Source organism: Saccostrea cucullata, unplaced genomic scaffold, assembly GCF_032062105.1.
Source record: "Saccostrea cucullata isolate Sc308-1 unplaced genomic scaffold, CSIRO_AGI_Scuc_v1 ctg261, whole genome shotgun sequence".
Taxonomy (NCBI): Eukaryota; Metazoa; Mollusca; class Bivalvia; order Ostreida; family Ostreidae; genus Saccostrea; species Saccostrea cuccullata.
This window is the reverse complement of record NW_026925910.1, coordinates 232,637-256,280: the sequence shown is the minus strand read 5'-3', so window position 1 is coordinate 256,280 and position 23,644 is coordinate 232,637. Positions and strand designations below refer to the sequence as shown.

At 33.8% G+C, this 23,644-nt stretch overlaps 1 pseudogene; it reads right to left on the bottom strand.

Moving 5' to 3' along the window:
- Positions 1-1,769: 1,769 nt before the first annotated feature.
- Positions 1,770-10,201, bottom strand: LOC134270054 (von Willebrand factor D and EGF domain-containing protein-like; annotated as a pseudogene).
- Between the last annotated feature and the right edge of the window lie 13,443 nt (positions 10,202-23,644).

Sequence of the window (23,644 nt, the reverse complement as noted above, 5' to 3'; positions counted from 1 at the left end):
CGAAATCAAAAACCCATGCAAAGAATCATGTATCTTTGTATAGTCTACTTGTGTGTCAAGTTATATTGAAATCAAACCAAAACTGTAGGAGGAGTAGCATTTTGAAAAATTGTTTACAGACAGACAGACATACAGACGCATTACTATCGCATAAGCTCTTCTGGTCTCTAACCAGTAGAGCTAAAAACGAATTTTGTGAATTTTGATACCTTTGAGAGGATTGCCAAAAAATTACAAAGCCATCCACAAATACTACCTTATATTTTGTCATATAAACAGTAACTAATATATATCAATTTAACTAAATGGTAGAGGATGTAAACAAACATAGAAACGTAGAAAAAAGTTCTGAACAGTCGAGGACAAGGGTCTGATTCAATGTAATTCTAAATAATCACTTTTTTCCCACCTTACAATTTAGAAATACAACTTATCAACGACATTGAATGATTGTATATTGTTTAATGTCCCATTCGAGAATTTTTAACTCATATAGAGACGTCACCGTATGCCGGTGAAGGGCTTCAAATTTTGACCTTTACTGAGCACTCAGGGCCATTCAAGCTAAGAGTTCCATTTAAAAATCAAGATCACAGCAAACACGGACCTTTAAACATAATCAGGTATCATAGAGGTGTAAGCATCCCCAACCAAGCGGTTACATCCACCATTTGCTCTTTGTCATGATCAGGAAATAACAGAAAAATCCATCGACAATTCAGTGTGTAAATATTGTGTAAATAACGGTAAGTATGAAAATCGTCAGTCAGCATTTGACTTAATGATAGATTGTATTTGCTTACACGATTACATTGTATATCGACCATATAACTTATAGAACTCTTGATTCATCAATTTGTTTTTCAATAACTTGTCTCGTTTTAGAAATTGTTCTTTAGAAATTGTTCATTAGAAGAGTCTGCTCTTGCGGATCGAATCAACTGGATATATAGACATGTATGCAGGTGATAAGGATATAATGCTGCATAATTAAGGAACTTTAATAATTGAATCGATAATTATCATGTTATCTCAAAATTTTTTTTGACGGATTACGTGTACCATTAACGTTCTTTTTCTAGTAAAATATTCGATGTTTCATACTGTGGTATTCTTTATTTCAATCTCATCAGGATATATCGTGTCGACATAAGAATGAAGAATAATTTTTAACTGACAATACGTCATCGATATATGTAAATATATAAATATATTTATCGATATATCTAAATGTCGAGTTGAAGGCCACAGAAAGTCTTCTTTTCACGTACAGTTTTTATTTTGAATAAATTCTGCTTTATATGGATACAAAAAATAAGTCTGCTAATTTCAGGGCGCAATTGGTACCCCTGGGAATTCCCATAGATATTTGGAGGACTATTTTCCCTGGATCAGGAAAAAAAAATATATGGGTTCCCTGTGTGTGGGTATCGGTCTGTCCTTTGATAGGACTAGTTTTTCACACATTGAAAATTAAAAATTTCAAAATGTTTACATATACAAATATTGTAATACTTTATTTCTGTATCTTGGTTTGATCTATGATACAGTGGGTTGATCTGATTTTCAAATATACATGTATTAGAATTTAACAAATGTTCCTAGAATTGATCTGATTCTAAGATTTTATTCAACGTTTCAACTCGATTTGACCAATAACACTCCTTACGTTAGTTTTTGACTCCTTTAGATAAATTCGACAAATGATATTGTGATTGTTTCGTTCTTGGTATTTTATAGTTGCATTGTTCTGTTGATCTCTTGATTTGTTAATGAGACTTACCTGGATTTGACCACTGGTTCTGTGACCTAAATGGGTCACAAACTTTATTGTGCCCTTGATTCAGGTAACCTGATTGGAAACAGTTTCCATCAATCAAACAGGCGTCATTCTAGAGAAAACAAAAGTTCATTTTTTTTCAAAATTAGCCAGTCTCCATATAAAATACACGTATATCAAAAGCATGTTTGTTTAAATGTGGATTGGCTCTTCATATTTTAAAATGACATTGTCCTTCGACTTCACACTGTTGACAAACGGAGTCGTACACTGTGTGTGTTTGTTCATTGCTAAAGGTAGAATTGTCTAATAAGATCGAGACGTTGTACTCCTGCAGCGTTCTGCCTGATAATAAACACAAAACATGAATAAGACTAGATCACTACCTTCGCGTATTCATTATCAAAGTACATTTATAAAAGGAAAAACTATTTTCATTTTGCCTATTTGAGCAAAATACCGGTATAAGACATTTGTAAATGCTTCTATCTAATGATTGTCACCTGTATGGGCATCGTAGTGGACAGGCACAGGACAGAGGACCTTCCACGCCTACACAAGCTCAGCAGGTACAATGGTCAGGGTTCCTGAACTCTAAAATCAATTCACAAAACGTAATATAAGCAATGGCCAATATAATTTGTGTTCTGTCGTTGATTAAAGATTCATTACTCTCACTTACTTTTAATTATAAGATTATTCTTCCAGATGATAGATATGGCTAATGATTTCTTAAGGATAAACTACAACTCATCTTTGTATATTTCCTATTTATATTATTTATTAGAATTACAACTGCATATATGTAAAAGATTATAGATAGAACATACCGTCAAAGGTTCGAAACGACATGTCATCTTTTCGGTTTCCATTATATTCGTAGCAATTACATTGGTCTTGGCGCAGACCCTTCTCCTTATATCACACAATCCATCTCTTGCAATAAAAGTTGTATTCATAAATCAATTGAAGTTTCATGAAATACCCACACTAAGAAAAACCATTGTCAGCCTTGATGTGACAATGGTTTGTCTTTTTGGTTAACAATGATGACTTATTCTTATCACGCATCATGACAATTTGACAGACAAGTTTATCAATCATTGAGTTAGGCCGTGGAATCATGATTGTTCTCGGTGACAGTGTTTGTTGATTTCAATGATTTTAGGAACACCCATTCGATAAAGCGTTTGCTGCTTGATTTGGAGATCGTAATTTCAAGCCTTAAACTTATTAGAAACTGTTCCACGCAATCAGTACTTTTAGATGAAAATTACGGTGCTCAGTATGAGATTTATAACTGGTGACTGTGTCACGATAGTCAATGAGGTTCCTGAATGTAGAGTAAAGTTCTGAATTTGACTGGTATCTAGTGACTTCTCATATAAGTGAAATAACCTTGTAAAACTGATGTACACTGATGTAAGACTGCAAGAAATTGATAGAAACACTGAATTATGATTGTCCACAAAACTCCTCTCCCCCTGAATAAAAATTATTCCACAGTAGCAGACCAATTAGTACAATTCTCTGTCATTTTTGGACTTTCAGTAAGGCGTGGCATTCTCGACGCTACGTAATTAACGTCTCTCAAATGGCAAATACGAGGGGTGATCAAAAAGTTCGCAAACTAATTGAATAACTTCCATACAAGAAACAATATTTGGTTTTAATGTTGATTATATTTTTAAATTAAAATTCATTTTAATGCAATCAACCACCGTTCTGCGCATGTGCAATCACGTTTATTGACAAATTAAAAGATTTTTAAGTTTTATATTTCTTTCCATTTGTTAATTTTTATGACAAGAAAAGATTTGTCAGAAATGGTCAACTCTCTTTCGAATCTGCCAAAAATGTTACCATTAAAACATTTTCTAGTTCAAGAGACCTACAGGGTTATTTCTTCAAAATCTAAAGTAAATTCTAAATTATACTTATATTGTTCACAACTATTTTTCAAAGTCAATCTCTTGCTTTGAATTTGTATCATAAATCAATTGAAGTTTCATGAACAACCCACCCGAAGAAAATCATTTTTAACCATGATGTTGACAATGGTTTGTCCTCGTTGTTGATAATGATGAATCATAGGTACGTCATGACAATGTGACAAGTTTTTCAATCACTGAGTAAGGCTGTGGAATCATTATTACAATTACATTAGACAATATTTGTTGATTTCAATGATTTTAGAACCACCCATTCAGGTAAAGCGTTTGCTCCTTGGTTTAGAGATCGTGATTTCAAGCCTTAACTCAAATTTGTAGTAACTGTTCCATGCATAGAGTACTTTGAAATGAAAGATATGGTGCTTCCTTGGGAGATTTTTAACCTGGGCCTGTATCACGACAGGCATTGACACACTCTCTTAAAGAACTGCCATTGCTCCAGGTTCCTGCATGCTGAGTAAAGTTCTAAATTTGCAGCCCTTCATTGATTTCTAACGGGTTCTCATATGAGTGAAAAATCTTGAAAAACTGATGTAAGACTACAAAAATTGATCGAAACACTAAATAATGGTGGTTCATAAATACTCCCCCTTGAATAAAAATCATTCCGCAGTAGCAGACCAATATTATCAAATGAGAACGTTTCTATCAAATGTTGCTTTCTGCTTTTGCGCAAACAAATAAACACCAAACTGAATTGAAAGAATGTTCCATTGATTAATAAGCCCTTACCCTCTGATCCGCACAATGTTTGGTGGTTCGTTCACGTTGACACTGCAGTCTACCGATGTATATCCCGAGTCACACTTACATTGACCGTTTATACAGGTTCCCCTACGACTACACTGATTAGGACACACGTGATCCGTGACGTCGATAGGGGGAACCAAATCTCCATCCGGGCTATTTTTATAGTTTGAAATATTTTTAGCCGGGCTTATTGCTCAAAGAGCAATTGCCGGCTTATGTGATCCTGTTCAAGGCAGGATGTTAACCCAATAGTCGCCATTTTAAAGTTACGTGCAAAAATATAGTTCTTACTCTCAACCGCTTTTGAGATAATACCAACGCTAAATAAAGCGACAAAAATAAAACGAAGTTTTATCTATATAAAATAAACATTTGTAGTAATGACTTTGAAAACTTCATAAGTCAAAGAACATAGTTCATTAGCGTAAGGATTTTTGAAAATCAGTGTTACCGTAGTTCTCTACACATACGAGGTAAAGCAGGAGAGGGAACCAGACTGGCCTGTTTGTTTACATTCAGGTGCGGTACCGGATTAATTCTGATTCTGACAAAATCGGACCGTGATATTAGGATTGAAAAACTCACTGTCAGTGTCTTATCATTTATATTGATAGTTTTACAATAATTTTTTCATCAGAATATAAACGTGATTCATGTAAGAAATCCATTCTACTCTGTAAATGAGCCCGGCTCTCTGTACTTCTGAGTACTTTGATTCATAGCCTCGTGCATGCTGATACCAGCTGTCGAATGCGGCCATTTGTGTGACAAGGAACATATCATTTCCGGAGGCCTTTAGTATTAAGAAAAGGTATAATATCAGCCATTGACTTGTAATTCATATGCCAACCTTTTGCCCCGTCGCTTTTTGAAAATGAAATTTAATATGCTTTTTCTCATCATCAATTGAAGCCAAAATTTGACCGCCAAATTCCTCATATGAGAGGTCATTATTATTATTATTAAAAAAGTACCTTTACATCCTCCATACAGGAATCAATGAGTGCGGTTATATTCATTTCCGGTTCACGATGACAGCGGTTGTACAGAGTGGATTTACCGAGACCATCAACACAAAGTTTCTTTGCCTGTGCTTCGTCCATCCCTGTTCCAGTAGCGGGCACGTTACGTGGTTTGTAGTTTTCTGCAAACGGAAGACAGTTGATATTGCAAATGAATTTTCCCCTCTCTGTCTATCAAACTGTTTTCCAGAAAAGATTGTGTTAGGAAGTAAAATATATACATGTACCTCTCTTTAGTGTGATGTCGTCATTGACGCATTCTTCGCCGTCTAAGCCATCATCAGAATAACGTCTATAGCGGTGTCTGTTTAATTTGGATTTACATTTTCCATTGCAATTCTGTAAAGACGAATGTTATTTTGCATTTTTTAATCAGAACCAAAACCTTGAAAGTATTTTAATACCCAGTACTTCGTTGGTTGACTACTATAAACATAATAAAATTGAATACTTTTTTCCAGTAAGTTGATTACTTGATTGTCATATCTTACATTTTTGTTTGGGTTTGTTGATTTTTTGGTACAATCAACTCTGCCATTACTACAGGTGCAGTATGTGTGTTGAGTGGAATAAAACGGCTGATAGCCTAGGACTTGGTTAAAAAGGCTTTCTGATGACTTAATTATAAAACAACAAATATTACAGAAAAATCTTGTCATTATAGTAATGTGTTAATTTTAGAAGCATTCCCAGGTAAGCTTGGACTTTTAAGACGTGGCATTCTCGGCGCTACGTAATTAGCGAATGGCGAATAGATTCTCATTGGTTAAGAAATTAATAATTAATAATATCAGGAACTTTAAATTGTTTTTGACAACATTGAGACAACTTAAGCTCCACCTCTTTGCCGGACGAGACAATGTTATTGGTTATTCGATACACTAATTTGGATTTACCCGAATTTCTATCCCATGTAGATTTCAACAGTGAAGGAAAGCTGTGTAAATTTCAGAAGCTAATTATGTAACGTCGAGAATGCCTTCCAAGCTAAACTGGGAATTGTCCTATTAAGAATATTATATTACCGCAAGGTGTTGGCAAATTCGGTGGCCTGATTATGTGAGTAATGCCTTCCGTCCGCTCCTACGAGATCGTCGTTAGGATTATCGTTCCAGAGGCCACATATTCCCTGACCACATCCCTTATTGTCAGGAAGGGCCTGGACATCTACGTTTATCATTCCGTCCTTTTCGTGTAGATGACCATAGGGACTTAGTACATAGATACTGGCAACGACGCGTGCACCTGATGGAAAGTTTATCTGCAAATCAAGTGAGAAGACATTTGGTGAAATTTTGTATCATCTAAAAATGGTAGCTATGTTTTGCATGATTGTCGATCTTAAGCTGCAGAACTGTAGCACTCTCAGAAAGGATATCCAGGAAATCTACAAATCGGATAAAATCGTGACTTCAGGTACAGCATGTTGGTTCCTTCGTCTCTCACATATGTCAATTCGTACAGCATCAGTACCCTCTCTAGCAACCAAAGCACATATACAGGGGTGATAGTTTCCACAAGGCCAAGTCTTCACCTGGATCTACAGTTATTTTTGGACGGGTAATGAATAATTCATACCAAAATATCATCAGAACAACTGATTTGACCTTTGTAAAGCACGGATGTTTTCACTGTTTACTAAGTACCTGCAGAGGTTTGCTGGCTGATTTGCATTCGTACAGTGTCATTTCACCAGTAACATAAACGTTGGTGTTCCTATGAAATAAAAGGAAATAATCATTCTAGAAAAAAAGCTTAAATAATCGAATAATCTGGTATCAAATGTTACCGTTCCATATTTAGACTAAGATACATATATTACTTATGTATAATTACCTTTTATGGTCCATTCCTATAACGTGCGGATCCCCGTGGGCATTACAATGTCCATATTCACTGCTTACTTGTGTCACCTTTGAAAAAGAACTAACAAACTTGTTGTTAGTTGCCGTTCGTGCTGACCATAACTTTGAATTTCTGCCTATTAATGATAGAGCTTACAATATTGATGGGTAGTCAAACGTTACTTTTCACCTGACGTAACCAAGATCAGACAAAAGACAGATGTAAAAACAAATTAGATAATTTTGTTAAAGTTTTTAAAAAGATTTATGATAGTTGAACATATTAAAAAGATCAATTTTATGATAAGGAAATGATTGATATGTTGTTTAACGTCCCGCTCGAGAATTTTTCACTCATATGGAGACGCCACCAGTTGCTGAAAATATTGTCCCATATTCGGCATTTACGTCCATTGAGCAGTGAGGGGTCTTTTTCGTGCCAGCACCTACTGCGACATTGGACGGTTTCCATGTTCCACAGTGTGATTCGATCAACTCCTTACCTCGCGACTCTAGATGACGCTCTAACCTATGCAACATGTGCGCGACTATAAGGAAATACAATTAACAATACCAGAGAAGCCCGGTCGTTCTTACATGGATTGGTTGTACATTATAGCCTGTCCATACTGGGTGATTGAAGTCAATGATTGGTTTAAATGAAACTTCATATGTCTGAGTTCCATCGCTGACAAAGTCCTCTGTGGCTGTTACTATAAACGATCCCAGATATCTTCCGGTCGTGGGGTCAAGTTATGTTTAAATAACACTGAATTTTTTTCACAGGTGAAATCACTTCTTTATTCAAAAACGAACAGTCTAAAATTATTTCATTAAAACATGGTAAAAACAGTATCCTATCATAAGGAATATACATGTAGGAGCATACAGCGGGTGTGACCGGTTGGCAAGGGATGCTCACTCCTCCGTGACACTTGATCCCACCTCTGATGTTTGGGAGGTCTGTGTTTACTCTGCTTCAAAATTGTATTGTTTTATGATTTTTTGAGCTTGAGTACCGTTCTTTAACTCCATATATTTCATACTACAAAATTCAATGCCTCTTGCATGGTTTTCTATACTAATATCAATATGACGTAGTCTTTGTCTCCTTTAAATTAGACCCAAGCTGTAGGAAAATGTCTTACAAAATCCATTATATTATATATATTTCAAACTATTGTACCATATAAGGTAAAGGATACGTGTTACTGTATGTGGAATATATTTAACGTTGGTGGCGTTTGCAATTTTTCAGATTTCAATCAGATCGTATTATATAGATTTTACAACGAAATAAGTGTCTTAAGAATTTATTTCTTTCTATTCTTGATAATCTTTGGACTTGGTAAATTTGTTTACCGTTTTGCCGAGGTTCCCTTTCAGTTTATTGTAATCAAGGTATACTGTCCTTGAATCACCGGTGAGATGTTCGACTATTAGTCCCCCTGTATCAGGATCCACCAATGTCTGGCCATCAACAGTCCACGTAACTTCGAACCCAACATCCGGTTGACCGGTAGGATACTGCACATCACACGGGAACCTGACCGTTGAATTCAAAACTATTTCCGGTTTTCTTAGCACAGGAAAGCGGGTCATTTTTGGGTAGAGATCTATTTTACAGATTATTTATCAGTGAGTTGCTTATTTCGCTGGCGGTGCTGAATAATCTTTGTTTCATCATCAAAAAAATATACAGGTCTTAGAACAGGTCATTGTTTTGAAGACCAATTACTAGGAAAAAATCATACCTTTGCATTGTCCTCCAGTATTCCCAACATTGCAAGTGTATGTCTCACCTTGATAAATATAATACTAGTATGCTAATGATTAAAGAACCTTTTAGTAATCAGTAAAAAAAAAAGATAATAGAAATCTTTAATATATATACAGATGCCTACCTGCACAGTACGCCATAGGACAAAATGGCGTTGGTTTCAGGTAATACACATAGAAAGATCCACAGTTTTTGACTTTCAGGTCAGTAGAAAGCTCGCAGCATTGCTGACCGCGGGAGTGGAGGAGCGATATGCAACCTTGTCTGTTTACAACCCCATCCCCCACAGATGGCAACTGACCCTTCATCCAAATTGGGAACTTGGTACCACAATGGTATTTTGTAACGCAGTGATTAGGAATTGTGTCGTTTCCTCCATTAAATACATACCAACCTGTTATAAATTTTAAGTTCTTGTGAATGATATAAGGCTTTTAATTATTACTAAAAAGACTTTTCATTAGCTCGCAAGTTAAAAGGGAATAACTTTAATGGCTTGTAGTTTGTATAACTCGGCACAAACACTGAAGGTTTGCTATATAAAAAAAAACAATACATGTATGTACTGTAAAATTGTGTAACATTTTTATCTGAGTGATGATGATAAAATAACATTTACAAAGAAACATGCAATCGAATTCAAAGCAAAATCGAAATATTTTTTGTAGTACAACAACACTAGAGTTAAATGGCTTTAAAATCTCTTTACCCTCTCTCATGTGTTGGTCACACAACTCCTTGTCCGTTGGTTCTGGTTGAAATAACGCACTCCTGTGAGGATCGTTATGAGAAAGATGGTGAAGGCACGGATCAAGTCCCTGGACTAGAACAAGGGGACGGATTGAATAAGTTAGGTCATTATGGACATTTTGTTGATCAAATATTATCAAATTACATATGTGTATTTACAAAAAATCGAATGGTTGTATCTTATTAGGGAGAAAATAGTTTTAATTTTTTCGCTTACCAAGGACAAAGGGAAGGAATAAGAGGTAGAGACCGATCATTGTTGTGAGTGGAAGTATTCTAGTCGTATGTCTATACTTAAATTAATCCATGTAAAAGATAAGGAAGTACTCAATAGCCAACAAGGTCATTTTATCAGTGCAGTCAAAAGCCGTGTAACCTTTATTTGTGACCTTAAGCAAATAAATATAGGTATAAATGTACCAAATCCCAATGGACACAATTATGTAAAGAATAATTATGCTTGGATCAATTTTTTTCATGGACATTTTGATAACTTACACTACCAAGCATTCCAATATATTATGAAGCTTATTTGATTTTTTTTTTTTTAGAGTTATCCTTCGTAAAACACAAATATTTTTCGCATTCGCAAGCCAGCAAGAAACATAGAAGTTGAGTTGAATAGTAATCATCATTAACATATTTTACTACATTACACTTATATTACACTTACAAAAATTTAGATGAAATGATTTTTATTATTCAGTTACATGTATTTCTAAATATTTCTTCACTTTTGAATTAGGTAGCGGCATTTCCATGCATGTCCGATTTCGCTACCGTATATCATTATGTACAAACCAAATGATTTTAAAATTATTCAAAGTGTCGCATCTCATTTCTGGAATTTCGGACAGTTTTTATTTCATTCCGACAATTTTTGCAGGTTTACTCTTCTGAAATTTTATGTTAAACAAGAAGCAGAAAATATAATTTTTAAAGAATTTGTTTCAAAATACATTATCAAAATTGATATAAAAAGAATATACATGTACATGTAATATACCGTGTATATACATGTCACATCTATATTTATGGATTCATAAAATGCAAATAAAGTCCAAATCGCTTGCACCAGAGCTATTTCCTCTAGGAATACACTAGGTATAAGGTGATTTTCATTGACTTTATTCAGATTTCATTTACATGATAGTAATTTTCGTAAATTTAATTAAAGGACTTCCATTTTCGGTTAACAGCCTCGAAATAGCAAAAACCTGAGAACAGTGGTGGTTCCGGTTTGGGGAAACTGACAACAAGCAATCGTTTAATAATTTCATAAAACGTCATTCACAAATTATTTATTCAAATCTTGATGTAAGTGAAATAAAAGAAATAATTTCTGGTTAATGTTTAAAACCAAGATGTGCAAAAACCTTTGCGTTCATTTGATTTCACAAAAGTTCTAGAATGTCAGATGGCTTCGAACCTGACGTTAAAAAGAAAACGAGCCGGGAGCATGAAAATAGTGGTAAAGCAATTGATAAGAGTATGAGTTATGAATATATCTATTTAATAAAAAGTACATGTAAGCTGAGCTAATACTCCTAGATTTAGAATTAAAATGTTCACATTTACAACTGAAAGCATCGTGGCAACGAGCTCAAAATACATGTTTTAAAAGTAATAAACTTTCTACAAGAAAATGTCAATTAATGACTAAGGTAATTTGTTTGAATATTGACCTGCTAGTATGTATACATTTCAAACTTTAACTCATGAGAGAAAGTTAAACTTACATGTGTCTTGGGAAAAAGCAATCTTAATTATCTTCGCTTCATAGATATAAAGGCAAAACTCATTTTAAGATTACAATAATTTATTCATGATATATTCTTGATTTTTTTAATATTACATGTAGTGAAGTCTTGTTTTTTTTACCCAATAAAATGATTTTGTCGCCTTCAAAGTGCAATGTTCACCTCGCCCTTCAAGCTCAATGAATACTGTACTCCTCGGGTGGCTAAATCGTTGTCTTGACCTCAAAACAGGGATAATGACATATTATACTTAATTGTGATGCCAATCTCAATTTGTCGTCTACAATTATTTCTTATTAACCTATTTACGCTAACACTAGCTTCGCTGTACAACATACGTATCTTGTACGGTAATATGTTGTAAATCAGTTCGTTATACTAATTGCATTTCTTTATTAAATCTAAACTCTATTAAAGAAATTTGTTGGCTAACGAAACACTTAGGTTTTGTAAAGCTTGTTCTTGTTCACTTGGTGTTCTGAAAGCTTTTGGGCTGAAAAGTTAAAAGACCTCAAGGTGATTTGATATTTTGGAAATTATTAACTCTCTGAAATTTTATTCCTCGTCCCTACAATGGTAAGTAAAAATATCTATGTTTTTAAAAGTGTCAAATATATAGTTTCTATTTTTATTTTTCCAAAAATCGATGCATATAATTTTTTCACAATAAAAAATGATTCAGGAATTCTTTTATATATTGCTCGAGTGAAGACATTTTATTTGAAGAAAGGCTAAATGACACCCACCAGAAAGTCTGGAAAAACTGAGGATAAACAGGTTTGCGTATAATGGTTGTTCGCTATGATCTGAAATTTTCTGTGCAACACGTTTTACAATTCAGAAACAAATTTTGATCACGTGACTCTTAATCGCTTCCTGCAAAAACAGAAATTGTTGAAACAACTGTACGGTCAATTTGATCAATCAGAATCTGCATAACCCTGACTATTTCCAATTCGTTTTTCAGATAAACTTTTAGCTAACTTTACGAAATTCTGAATAAAAATATATAGGCATCATACATGTATTTTGAAAAAAAACCTTTCTGTTCATTTTAAAAAAAAAACTACATGTATTCAATTTAAATTTTTAATTCATATTTTATTTAAAAATAATAAGCATGAATTGCAAACATTAAGTGAAGCTAATAAAAGTGAATTTTTAAAAAAGTACAATGTATTAAATTATATTATATAAAGTCTGTTATATCCTTTGAAGAAATACGTGTAATTAAATATCAAGATAAGAGATATTGAATTTAGACACTTTTAATCTATGAAATACATATACATGTATCATAAACCATTAATGCCTTAGTACAAAACCTTTGGAATTTCATCATTCAGCAATTCATTGCAATTTCGATTAAAATGCAGCACTATAAATTATAAATTTTACAAGAGTTTTTTTTTTCGTTTTGAAAACAGTATTTTTTCCTGCGAGTACATTTTTTCTCAAACGAAAGAGCACGTTTGTTGAGAAGTGAATCTGAAAACTTTGTCCCTATACATGTATGTATATTAAAGAGAGATATTAGCTAAACATTGAATCAAAATATTAGTTTGCTAAATGATATGAAGAAATATGTAATTAAATTTCAAGATTACAAATATCTAATCATATATTTAAAGTGATATGGACAATTGAATACATACTTAATTTTACACTATCAAAGTTATCTCTCTTTTTTAAAAGGGAAATACATGTTAAAAATATATTTGTATTCTTAAGCCAAAAAACATGCAGACGACCAATAACGCCTGGCAAATTTACCTAATCTAAAATGGATTCTTTTTTTTTTTTTTTATTTATATTGCCCAACATCACAATTTGTATGAAATTATAAACAATTTATGAGCTTTTTACATTTTGACTGCTTTCATTCACACACTCTTACTGACTTACATACAGTCTCATTCTTTAGATCATGAAAATAATAACAAAATGGTTTGGGAAAAATCAATAATTCATATATCTTATTACAACTTTACTTAGAACAAATATTTACTACTCTGTATATATTTATATTGACAAATCTCTTTATGAAAAACAAACAGTATATAATATTCTTATAATAAGCTCATTGAAATATGTTTTTCCACAAAGACCATTCTTTTTCAAATTTATCTATGTGGACTAAAATGGATTCTTCATGAAACATATGTAGAAAACGAACAGTATTCAAGCTCAAAATTCTATTTAAAAATACAAAAAAGGAGCAGTGCAAACACGGGCCGCCAAAACATCATGCAGAAGTATAGGATCAGGTGGAGGAGTGAGCATCTCCTGCCGACCGGTTACACCGGTTGGCCGATTGCTCCTTGTCATGATCAGAAAATAGCGGGAATTAAATCCGTCAACAATTCAGTATATAATGGCTTAACAATTATAGTACTATGTAACACGTCAGTCAGTATGTGACTTCATGATAAATTATAGGTCATTGTATCGACCATAGAACCTACGAAATGATTATTTCAAACCCGGCATAATGAAATTTCATTACTTGTACATTTAGACTAAGAATTGACTTCATGGATTCAAGACTTTCCTGTTTCGATTTCCAGTCAGGATTTTCAGGATTGTAATTGAAAGTATATATGATAAAATTAAAGTTAGTTTTAAATATATTTTTTTCATTAAGAAATGGATTGAACAGCAGGCATAAATGCCTATGATCGTTCTCTCCATGAAAATTAGAGTTGTGTAAAGGTCTACAATTTTAAGCTCATTACGATGCAAGTTTTATCTTGGGACACTGGGTGCAATAATTTGTAGAGATAGAAGAAAGATTTTCTCCGTCCTGTTGTAGTTTTTAAATTCCATTAAAAACTATACTTAAAACACTTTTCATAATTACAATTTCATTACCAAGTACCCCTTAGGAACTCTTGTTTTGACTGTGGTTTGAAATGCAGACAATAATAATATGTTTAAATTCTTGAATTTTATTGTATTTTTAGCATTTTAATTTTGTAAATTTATTCTAACTATTTTTTCATTATTTTTTGTGTCAATGCTTGATTAATTTGATGCATTAACCAATAACAAAAAGTACCAAATAAATGAAATGTATTAAATTGAAAAGAAATGAAATTGTGATGAATGAATTATTCTGAAAATGCCTTTAACTTCCAATATATGCAAAAAAAAAAAAAATACATGCATTTGGTCTGCAGAAAAAGATTTATGATCACCTACTGAATAAATATATACCAGAAATACTGCAAATTTTAAAATTTATTTCATGTTATTTTTAAAAGAATAAAAGTAAATATCACCCTTTAAATATCATTGGCATAATGAAAGAAAAACAGAAAGGTATCAAAATAATTCGCGCTAAACTCTGTCAGAGCAGAGAAATGTATATGAAGATGTTTCGGCCAATTACAGAAGCCATTAGTAAAGAGACGTAGAGTCGCGCGCAGATCTTTGTAGTTCGCGGGTCTGGGGCCGTGGCGTTACGGTGGCGTGTGATATATGGCGGCGGTGTCTTCTACCGTCACCGCTTACTTCTCGTGTCTGTGATTTCCCGTAAGGGTTATCTGTTTCGCTATCTACCTCCAGATAGGACAAGGAATATCGGCGTTTGAAGTAGGAAATATCTTGGAACGCTGCTGCACAACAATCGAATTCTCCTAATTCCGCTGGTTACGTGCATCGTCTTTTCTGTTAGTGTGAGATTATGAGATTATACAACTTTAATCAAATATAATTCCTTCTTATTTTTTTTCCACTTCAGGGATATCTGTCGAATACGAATATCATAACATTGCTATTTTTTTGGTTGCATTCGAAAACATTTTTATGCATTCCATTATCGTCTCATATTTGCCTAAAAGAAATTCAGTTTTACACTTATTGTATCGACCTTTTTGATTTCTCAAATATCTGTTTCAAAACATAACATGTTCAGTTTCAAAGATTAAGAGATAGAATATGGTTTGCCATAGGTTTTGAAAAATCTAACGCCTGTGAGCAGTGAGCACAATTCACTTTTCTAATTTTCTCCTTATTTATTACTAATTCAGTTATTGAAATAGGCTGATGCAGAATTTTGTAAATACAGCCAATTTTAATTTTTTTTTCTCATATTGCTGATATTTTGAATATCAACCTTATTTGCATTTAAATTTGGCCACATTACAATTTTTGAGGGTGTTTAAATGAAATTAATCAAATTCAAATGGAAAATCTCTAATTATAATCGAGAACAAGAACAAGTCATTTCATGTACATGATTCTATTTGTCGTTTTACAAAAGAAAAAAATCACCATTACAAATTATCCATTTTGAAAATTTGTCTGAAAGATATGGATATAATTTATCTGGACTATGAAAACAGAGTATTTTTTTGAACAATTTTAATGAAATGAGATATTCATTTGTTGGCTATAAGAAACCAAAATTACTATAGAAATGGATCCTTCAAATTTGGCTGCGAGAACTTATTTAAAACACAACTAATTAGTCTGGAATTATGCATATAAGTTAACGGAGCTTTTAATTTAACAAGATTTTCAAAAAATCCCTATATACATAACGTTTCACTGCGAAAAAACAATTGCGTGAACAACAAAGCAGCAAGTTTCATTAAGAAAAATTTCTACCTAAAATTTCTTTATTTACATATACTTATGTATTTATGTATCCGAAAAATGTGCATCTAGTGTTTTTAAGGCTGTCAAACAATGTTTGTCATACAAGTTATATTTAACTTTTTGAAAACGTCAACGCATCCCTGATATGTTTCTGATTTAGCAGCTCATTAATTTGGTATTGTGTGTAAATAGAATATAGGCTGGGGTTGATTCTGAAGGTTCTCACAGAAAATCATTATACAAAAAGACACCAAAACAAACAAAAGGCAAAAACGGCTTCTGTTTAGGAACCGCATGACTCTGGGTTAACGACCATTTGATGACTGAATGTACTGGCGGGGGACGTTCCAAGACATTACAGCTACTTGATTCGAGCAGACACTTGAAGAGCAACTATGTCGTCAGAATATAGCGCCACCTGCCGGAAAGTGGTAGCCTCCAATCCTCTGTTGATGAACTAAGTGTGATCGCCGTTTTCGCTTGCCGGTCGTTTTATACTTTAGTATTATTTTATCCTTTTCATGCATTTGAATACATAAGTCACCTGCAAATTCGGTTTACGATAAAGAACTAGGATGACCCACACCTAAATGACCCGAAAAAGCACCATTTTAACCTTAAAGGTTTGGGTCATTTACTATTTACAAAAGCTGGACAAAAAAACGGTTCAATGTCACATTACAATACAACAGTGGATTTTTTTTTGTTGAATAATACCATAACAATACCACTGTCATCTAAAAGACGATCCCTTTTTTAATAGATTTTTTTAAATTTTAGCGCAGGAAATGATGCAGTACAGGATTAAATCATTTTGAACTTACAAGTGTTATGTCCAGAAATTGGCAGCAACAGTTATTTTCAGTGGAAACAACACTCGAAACTGTCGAAAGATTCAAACATCTACTGTCGTACTTTTACTTCGGTTTGGCAATACTCTAAGGTCGTCGGGAGATTTGTTTGAAATGCAGGTATTTTGAAATTGTTATTTTTACTCTATACATTAAAGAGTTATTTCGCTCATAAAAGGAAAAAATAATAATTAAATAAAAATTAGAATGCAAGATTGTCTGTAAATTATATCCCAATACAATTGAGTATTAGCTAAATAATATTCATTTCACAGCATGTACATAAAAAAAAAATTAAATATGTTTTTAGTATAAATAATAATCTATCTTATAAAGTTTGTACCAATTCTTGCATACTATAGCTCTCAATTAACAGAAATTTAATATTTTTCAGGCTCCTTTGAAACAAAATCAATCATTCCAGCGGAAGAATGATGCATGTATTTCAGAAGAAATGGAGAATTTCTTTCTCCAATTTAATAGCAGACTGAAACCGTGTCGTATAAGATAAAATCGGATATCTGTTTTTAAACGGTTTGATGTCGATAACATAATTACTACAACTGATTTCTCAGCTTGGGAACTATCATTCAGGAAAAGAAAATCTTTTCAACCAATTGAAACAAAAAATAAAAGGTTAAACTTTTCCATGGGTACTAATGAATTTATCTTTTAGTCTTACTTTTAGGAATATATTGCCATCATGATCTACATGCAAGGATGATTCCAGTGTATTTGAGTTTTCCTAAAACTGACGCATAGATCTATGTAAAATCGGAGACAAAAAGAAATATCTGTTTTCGGACAATGCATTTATGCAAATAGTAAATAAATTATGAAATCAAGAGCAGAATATATTTATGATATGTAGTAGAAGACTTTTTATAATGATCTAGTAAAGAGAAAATATAGATCAAATGTTTACTGCGTAAATATAGAAAAGAAGACTTTTGGAAAAATAGTTTAACTAAACTCGGTAAAATCAAGGTCCCTGGAAAATAGTATAGTTTTGCAATGGGCTATACAAGACACGAACAAAGGCGAAGGATACGTGATTTTGCACTTTAAAGGCATTAATCTTTGTCAAGATAACAACAAGATTCTATGTTAAAGTAGAAGTTTATGATGACATGAAATGTTGTTTTCCTCTTGAACCATTCAAACACTGTTCCTTGTTTGACGACCTGGTGTCTCCTTGCTCTGCCAACAACAGGAATCTCCTCTGTATCTTCTCTAGAGAAAGCCCATTGTTTCCTTTAGAAATTGTCCGATGCAATTATTAAATATCTTAATAAGTGTTCAAATTTAGTCATAACTCAAGTTTTCAAAACGTTGTAAAGGAACACAACACTGCCAGAAAACCGATCTTCACCGGAAGTAATTAGTATGTCTCCATTGCAATTACTCGGTCCGCCATATTGTGCGTGAGGATACCTCAGCGAGACACGGAGTGAATCTGCCTAGGTAGGGTTCATTTACGACGACCCTTGTGATGTTCCACTGGTGTCTAGTAACCGCTAATTTCGCATGACATTTTACGAACCGTGAATGTATCAGAAGATTCTAAAAACGCTTCATGTGTTTTGCAAAATATTATTCATTTCACTTCGAATTAATCTAGTTCAGAAAGGAGAAGCCCTGCGAAACATATTAATACTGGTAATCTTACCATAGCAAGGCATGAATATTAGCATTAATCCCTCCCACTCATACAAGTATGAAACAAAATATTTTTTTTATTCTTTGAAAACGAGACTTTAAAAACTGAAAGAAACTAAAACGTTCTTGGCTTATTTTCTTTTGAGATATATTTGCGTTTACAAAAATTAAAACGTGAAAATTATTTTCACAAATTGGTTGCTGTTTTTGCTTTAACACACAATTTTTTTTTTTATACTTGTTTAAATTTTGAAATTATACATCATTTTCTTCAAAATAGTTCAATGTATCCTCAGCTCTTTTCTCAGATTATTGAATCATGACTTCAGCAAACATGGAAGACTTGCGATCTTATGCACATGTTACCACAAAAAATTGTATCTAATATATGTTTGTTTTAAAGATAAGTGCAATAATATGCAATGAATTCAGACAATACGAAAGTAGTTCGATCATTTATAGTAAAAACATGACCATTTTTACCTTTCTCCTATGAAAGATTGGTGCTATACTAGACAGTAGGAAAGTTTTAAAGTAACATGTGATTGATTGTATGTTGTTTAACGTCCCTCTCGGGAATTTTTCAAGCATATGGAGACGCCACTACTTGCCGGTGGAGAGCTGCAAAGTTTGTCCTACACTCGGCACTTAGGGCCATTGAGCAGTAAGGGTTCTTTTTCGTGCCAGCACCTACTGCGACACGGGACCTCGGTTTATACGGTCTCATCCGAAGGACCGGTCCCCACGTCCCACAGTGGGATTCAAACCCGCAACGTAAGAATCAACTCCTTACTTCGCGACTCTAGAGCAGTAAAGTAACATGAAATAAGTGTACATGAAGGTTAGACTATAAACTGTCTTAAGGAATTTGACAATCTGTGGTATATACTTTACAGCTATTATTATCTAAGGAAGTCATCTATTCGTTCAGAAAATTTATTGAACAATGAAATAATATATAAATGTAATGTGAAAGACAAAAGGTTTAATAGGTTAAAAATGCATAAATTTTATCCTATACGGTCTAATCCGAAGGACCGGTCAGTGTGTGTACCCACGTCCCACAGTGGGATTCAAACCCGCAACGTAAGAATCAACTCCTTACTTCGCGACTCTAGAGCAGTAAGGTAACATGAAATAAGTGTACATGAAGGTTAGACTATAAACTGTCTTAAGGAATTTGACAATCTGTGGTGTATACTTTACAGCTATTATTATCTAAGGAAGTCATCTATTCGTTCAGAAAATTTATTGAACAATGAAATAATATATAAATGTAATGTGAAAGACAAAAGGTTTAATAGGTTAAAAATGCATAAATTTTATCCTATACGGTCTAATCCGAAGGACCGGTCCCCACGTCCCACAGTGGGATTCAAACCCGCAACGTAAGAATCAACTCCTTACTTCGCGACTCTAGAGCAGTAAGGTAACATGAAATAAGTGTACATGAAGGTTAGACTATAAACTGTCTTAAGGAATTTGACAATCTGTGGTGTATACTTTACAGCTATTATTATCTAAGGAAGTCATCTATTCGTTCAGAAAATTTATTGAACAATGAAATAATATATAAATGCAATGTGAAAGACAAAAGGTTTAATAGGTTAAAAATGCGTAAATTTTATCCTATAACCATCAACACCTCCCCCCCCCCCCCGGGCCCATGTTTCTGGTCCTCCGTTCTGAGGAAAGCCACAACAAATGGTTTCAGTGTGTGTACAACTCACAAAAATGATAAAATTCATGTCCTCTTGTTTCAAGAGTGATGAAATGTTTTTTTTTATTTACATTTCTATTTTTTTTCTCTGTGACGACTTTTTGAAAGTTAGGTGAGTTGATTTTTCACCGGAATGTAAATTTCGCGGATCAAAAGGTCATGAAATATAAATGTTTACGTTTTATATTAGCATATATATATATACAGACCATATCTGCCATAGCTGCAGATCTGTAGCTATACTTGCCACAGTATATATTTCTTTAAAATTGGTTATTCAAATTAAAATTGGTTACTTCTAAATTTTGTTCAAACTTTAATCTTGGGTCTTGGCTTTTCAAACATTGAAAGCCAAGATTTGAATAAGAATTACAACTTTTAAAGTTGGATAAACCAACTTAAAAGTAGGAATTACCTATTTTGGAGTAGAAAAGTCCAACATTAAAATTTAAAACCTAATTGAAAACAGAATTTGATACTAATCCGCTTCGGTGCGTAAAGGAGGTGCACATAATACTAGTAATACACCTTGCTTTTGTGCAAACTCGCAAGCTTCTACAATAATTTTATGTCCCTGCAGTCAAGGATTCTTGTGAATATACTTTATGCTCTGTCCCCGCCCGCGTTGTGCAGTGGTTATAGGTCTGCTTTAGAGTCGCGAAGTAAGGGGTCGATCCTTACGTTGTGGGTTCGAATCCCACTGGGGGACGTGGAGACCGTCCTTCGGATGAGACCGTATAAACCGAGGTCCCGTGTCGCAGTAGGTGCTGGCACGAAAAACATCTCTCCCTGCCCAATGGCCCTGCATGACTGCCGAGTATAGGACAAAATTTGCAGCTCTCCACCGGCCATTGGTGCCGTCTCTATGTATGTTAAAAATTCTCGAGAGGGGCGTTAAACAAAATACAATCAATCAATTCTCTGTCCGTCTGTCTAGCTGTCTGTTTGTCTGCATGGCTTTCATATTTCACAAATGTATTCATTGTGACAAGACTTTTCTTTGTTTACCAACATGACCCTTTGACTTTAATCTTGGAGTTTGACCCACTTCAAAAAGATGTGTTTGTCAAACAGTGATTCACAGGTTTGAAATCCACTGTGAGACGTGGAGACCGGTCCTTCGGATGAGACCGTATAAAGTATCAGTCACATTATCCAGCGATGGGGTATACCCGTGTCGCAGTAGGTGCTGTCACGAAAAATATCACTTCTTGCTCAATGGCCCTGAGTGCCGAGTAAAGGACAAACTTTGCAGCTCTCCACCGGCAAGTGGTGGCGTATCCATATGAGTGAAAAATTCTCGAGAGGGGTGTTAAACAAAATACAATCAATCAATCAAACACTGATTCCCCGGTATGGCACCTTATGACGAGGGTTGAACTTTCTCAAATCCAAGTTAAACTCCAAGGTCAAGCTCAAAATTGTCGGTATACAATGGAAGATCTTCTTACAAGGAACAGTTACACACCTGTGAAATATGAGAGCCCTAGTTCTATCGGTTCAAAAGTTATGGTTAAAATTAATTTTTTTAAATGGGTCAAACTCTAAGGTCAAGGTCAAAATAGTTGGTATCCAAATGAAGCCCCAGCAATAACGATTCAAAAGTTATGGCCAAGTTAATTTATTTAAAAAGTAGCCCCAGTACTAACGATTCAAAAGTTATGGCCAAGTTAATCTATTTAAAAAGTAGCCCAAACTCTAAGGACAAGGTCAAAAATCAAATATTTTTATACCCATTGATAAGACTAGTCTTTTTACAAGGAATACACTTGTAAATTATGAAAGCCCTAGTACTAACGTTCCAACAGTTACGGCCAAGATTAAAGTTTTTTAAAGTGAAACTATACTTAAAGGTCAAGATCAAATGCTCAAATGTTTCTATACCCAATAAATGGTCTTCTCATATTGAATACACATGTGAAGTATGAAAGCCCTTGCACCAACTATCCAAAAGTTGTGGATATGGTTTAAGTTCGGAATTTATTGGTAAATGTGGGTCAAACTCCAAGGTCAAGGTCACAAGGTGTCAAACGCCAAGGTCAATGTCACAAGATTAAATTTGGTGGTGTCAAAAGAAATTCCTTGTCACAGGGAATACATCTGTGAATTATGAAAGCCATTACCCTACGCACTCAAAAATTATTGACAAGGTTAAAGTATTGCGGACAAACAACAGACATAGGGACGCACAGGACAAAAACTATATACCGCCAACTCTTTGATTACGGGGGATTAGTTAGTGCAACGGCTTTTATATTTCACCTATATATCTATAAGACCTTTCCACTGGTCTGAAAATTTTGACCTTGATCTTAAAGTTAGACCAACATTTTTAACTTTTACTTTAGCCTTAACTTTTGAGCAGTTAGAGCTGGGTTTTTCATACTTCACAGATGAATTTCTTGTAATAAGGATTGTCATTGGATACCACTGTAAAATTCGTCTCTGCCATAATTTTTTAATAGTTCCTGCTAGGGCTTTTATATTTTACAAGGCCGTTTTCTGGATACTATCAATTTTGAATTTGACCATGAAGTTTACCCATTTTTAAAGAAAATGAACCTTGACCATAATTTTTGAAAGGTATGTGCATGGGCTTTCATATTTCAGAGGTATATTCTGTGAGATATTCACCCTAACCTCTGAGTTTTACATGCATTTGAGAAACTTTAACCTTTGCATAAGCTGCCATACGGAACACCAGTGTTTCAAAAGCACATTTTGTGTCTTGTGCCATAAATCATTAATTATTCGGAAAAGCCTTGCAAAAATAGTAAAAGGCCTGTTTTCATAACGTTCTGTTGTGAGAGCCAACTGTAAGTTTCTCACACACTATTAAAAGTTCTTGAATCCAACATGGATAGGCCGAGGGACTTCTTCCAACTTGTCTAATGAATAACCTACGTAACTAGTTTATTTTACTTCCACTGAATATGAAAAGAAACCAATTAGAAGCGGTTGTTTAAAGCTAAGTACTAAGTGAATTCTCCAATCAATGTAACGCGAGAACTTCGAAAGATGTTGCTGTTAAATGAGTTGCTTCTCTTTGTTCTTACCCACTTTTTGCGTTTATTTGCTAAAATGTGTATTTATCGCTTGGGAAATTTTAAGAATTTAAAAATTATCATCTTCTTGTGAAATAATGCATAAACTCCCATTAATAAAGGTTTCATA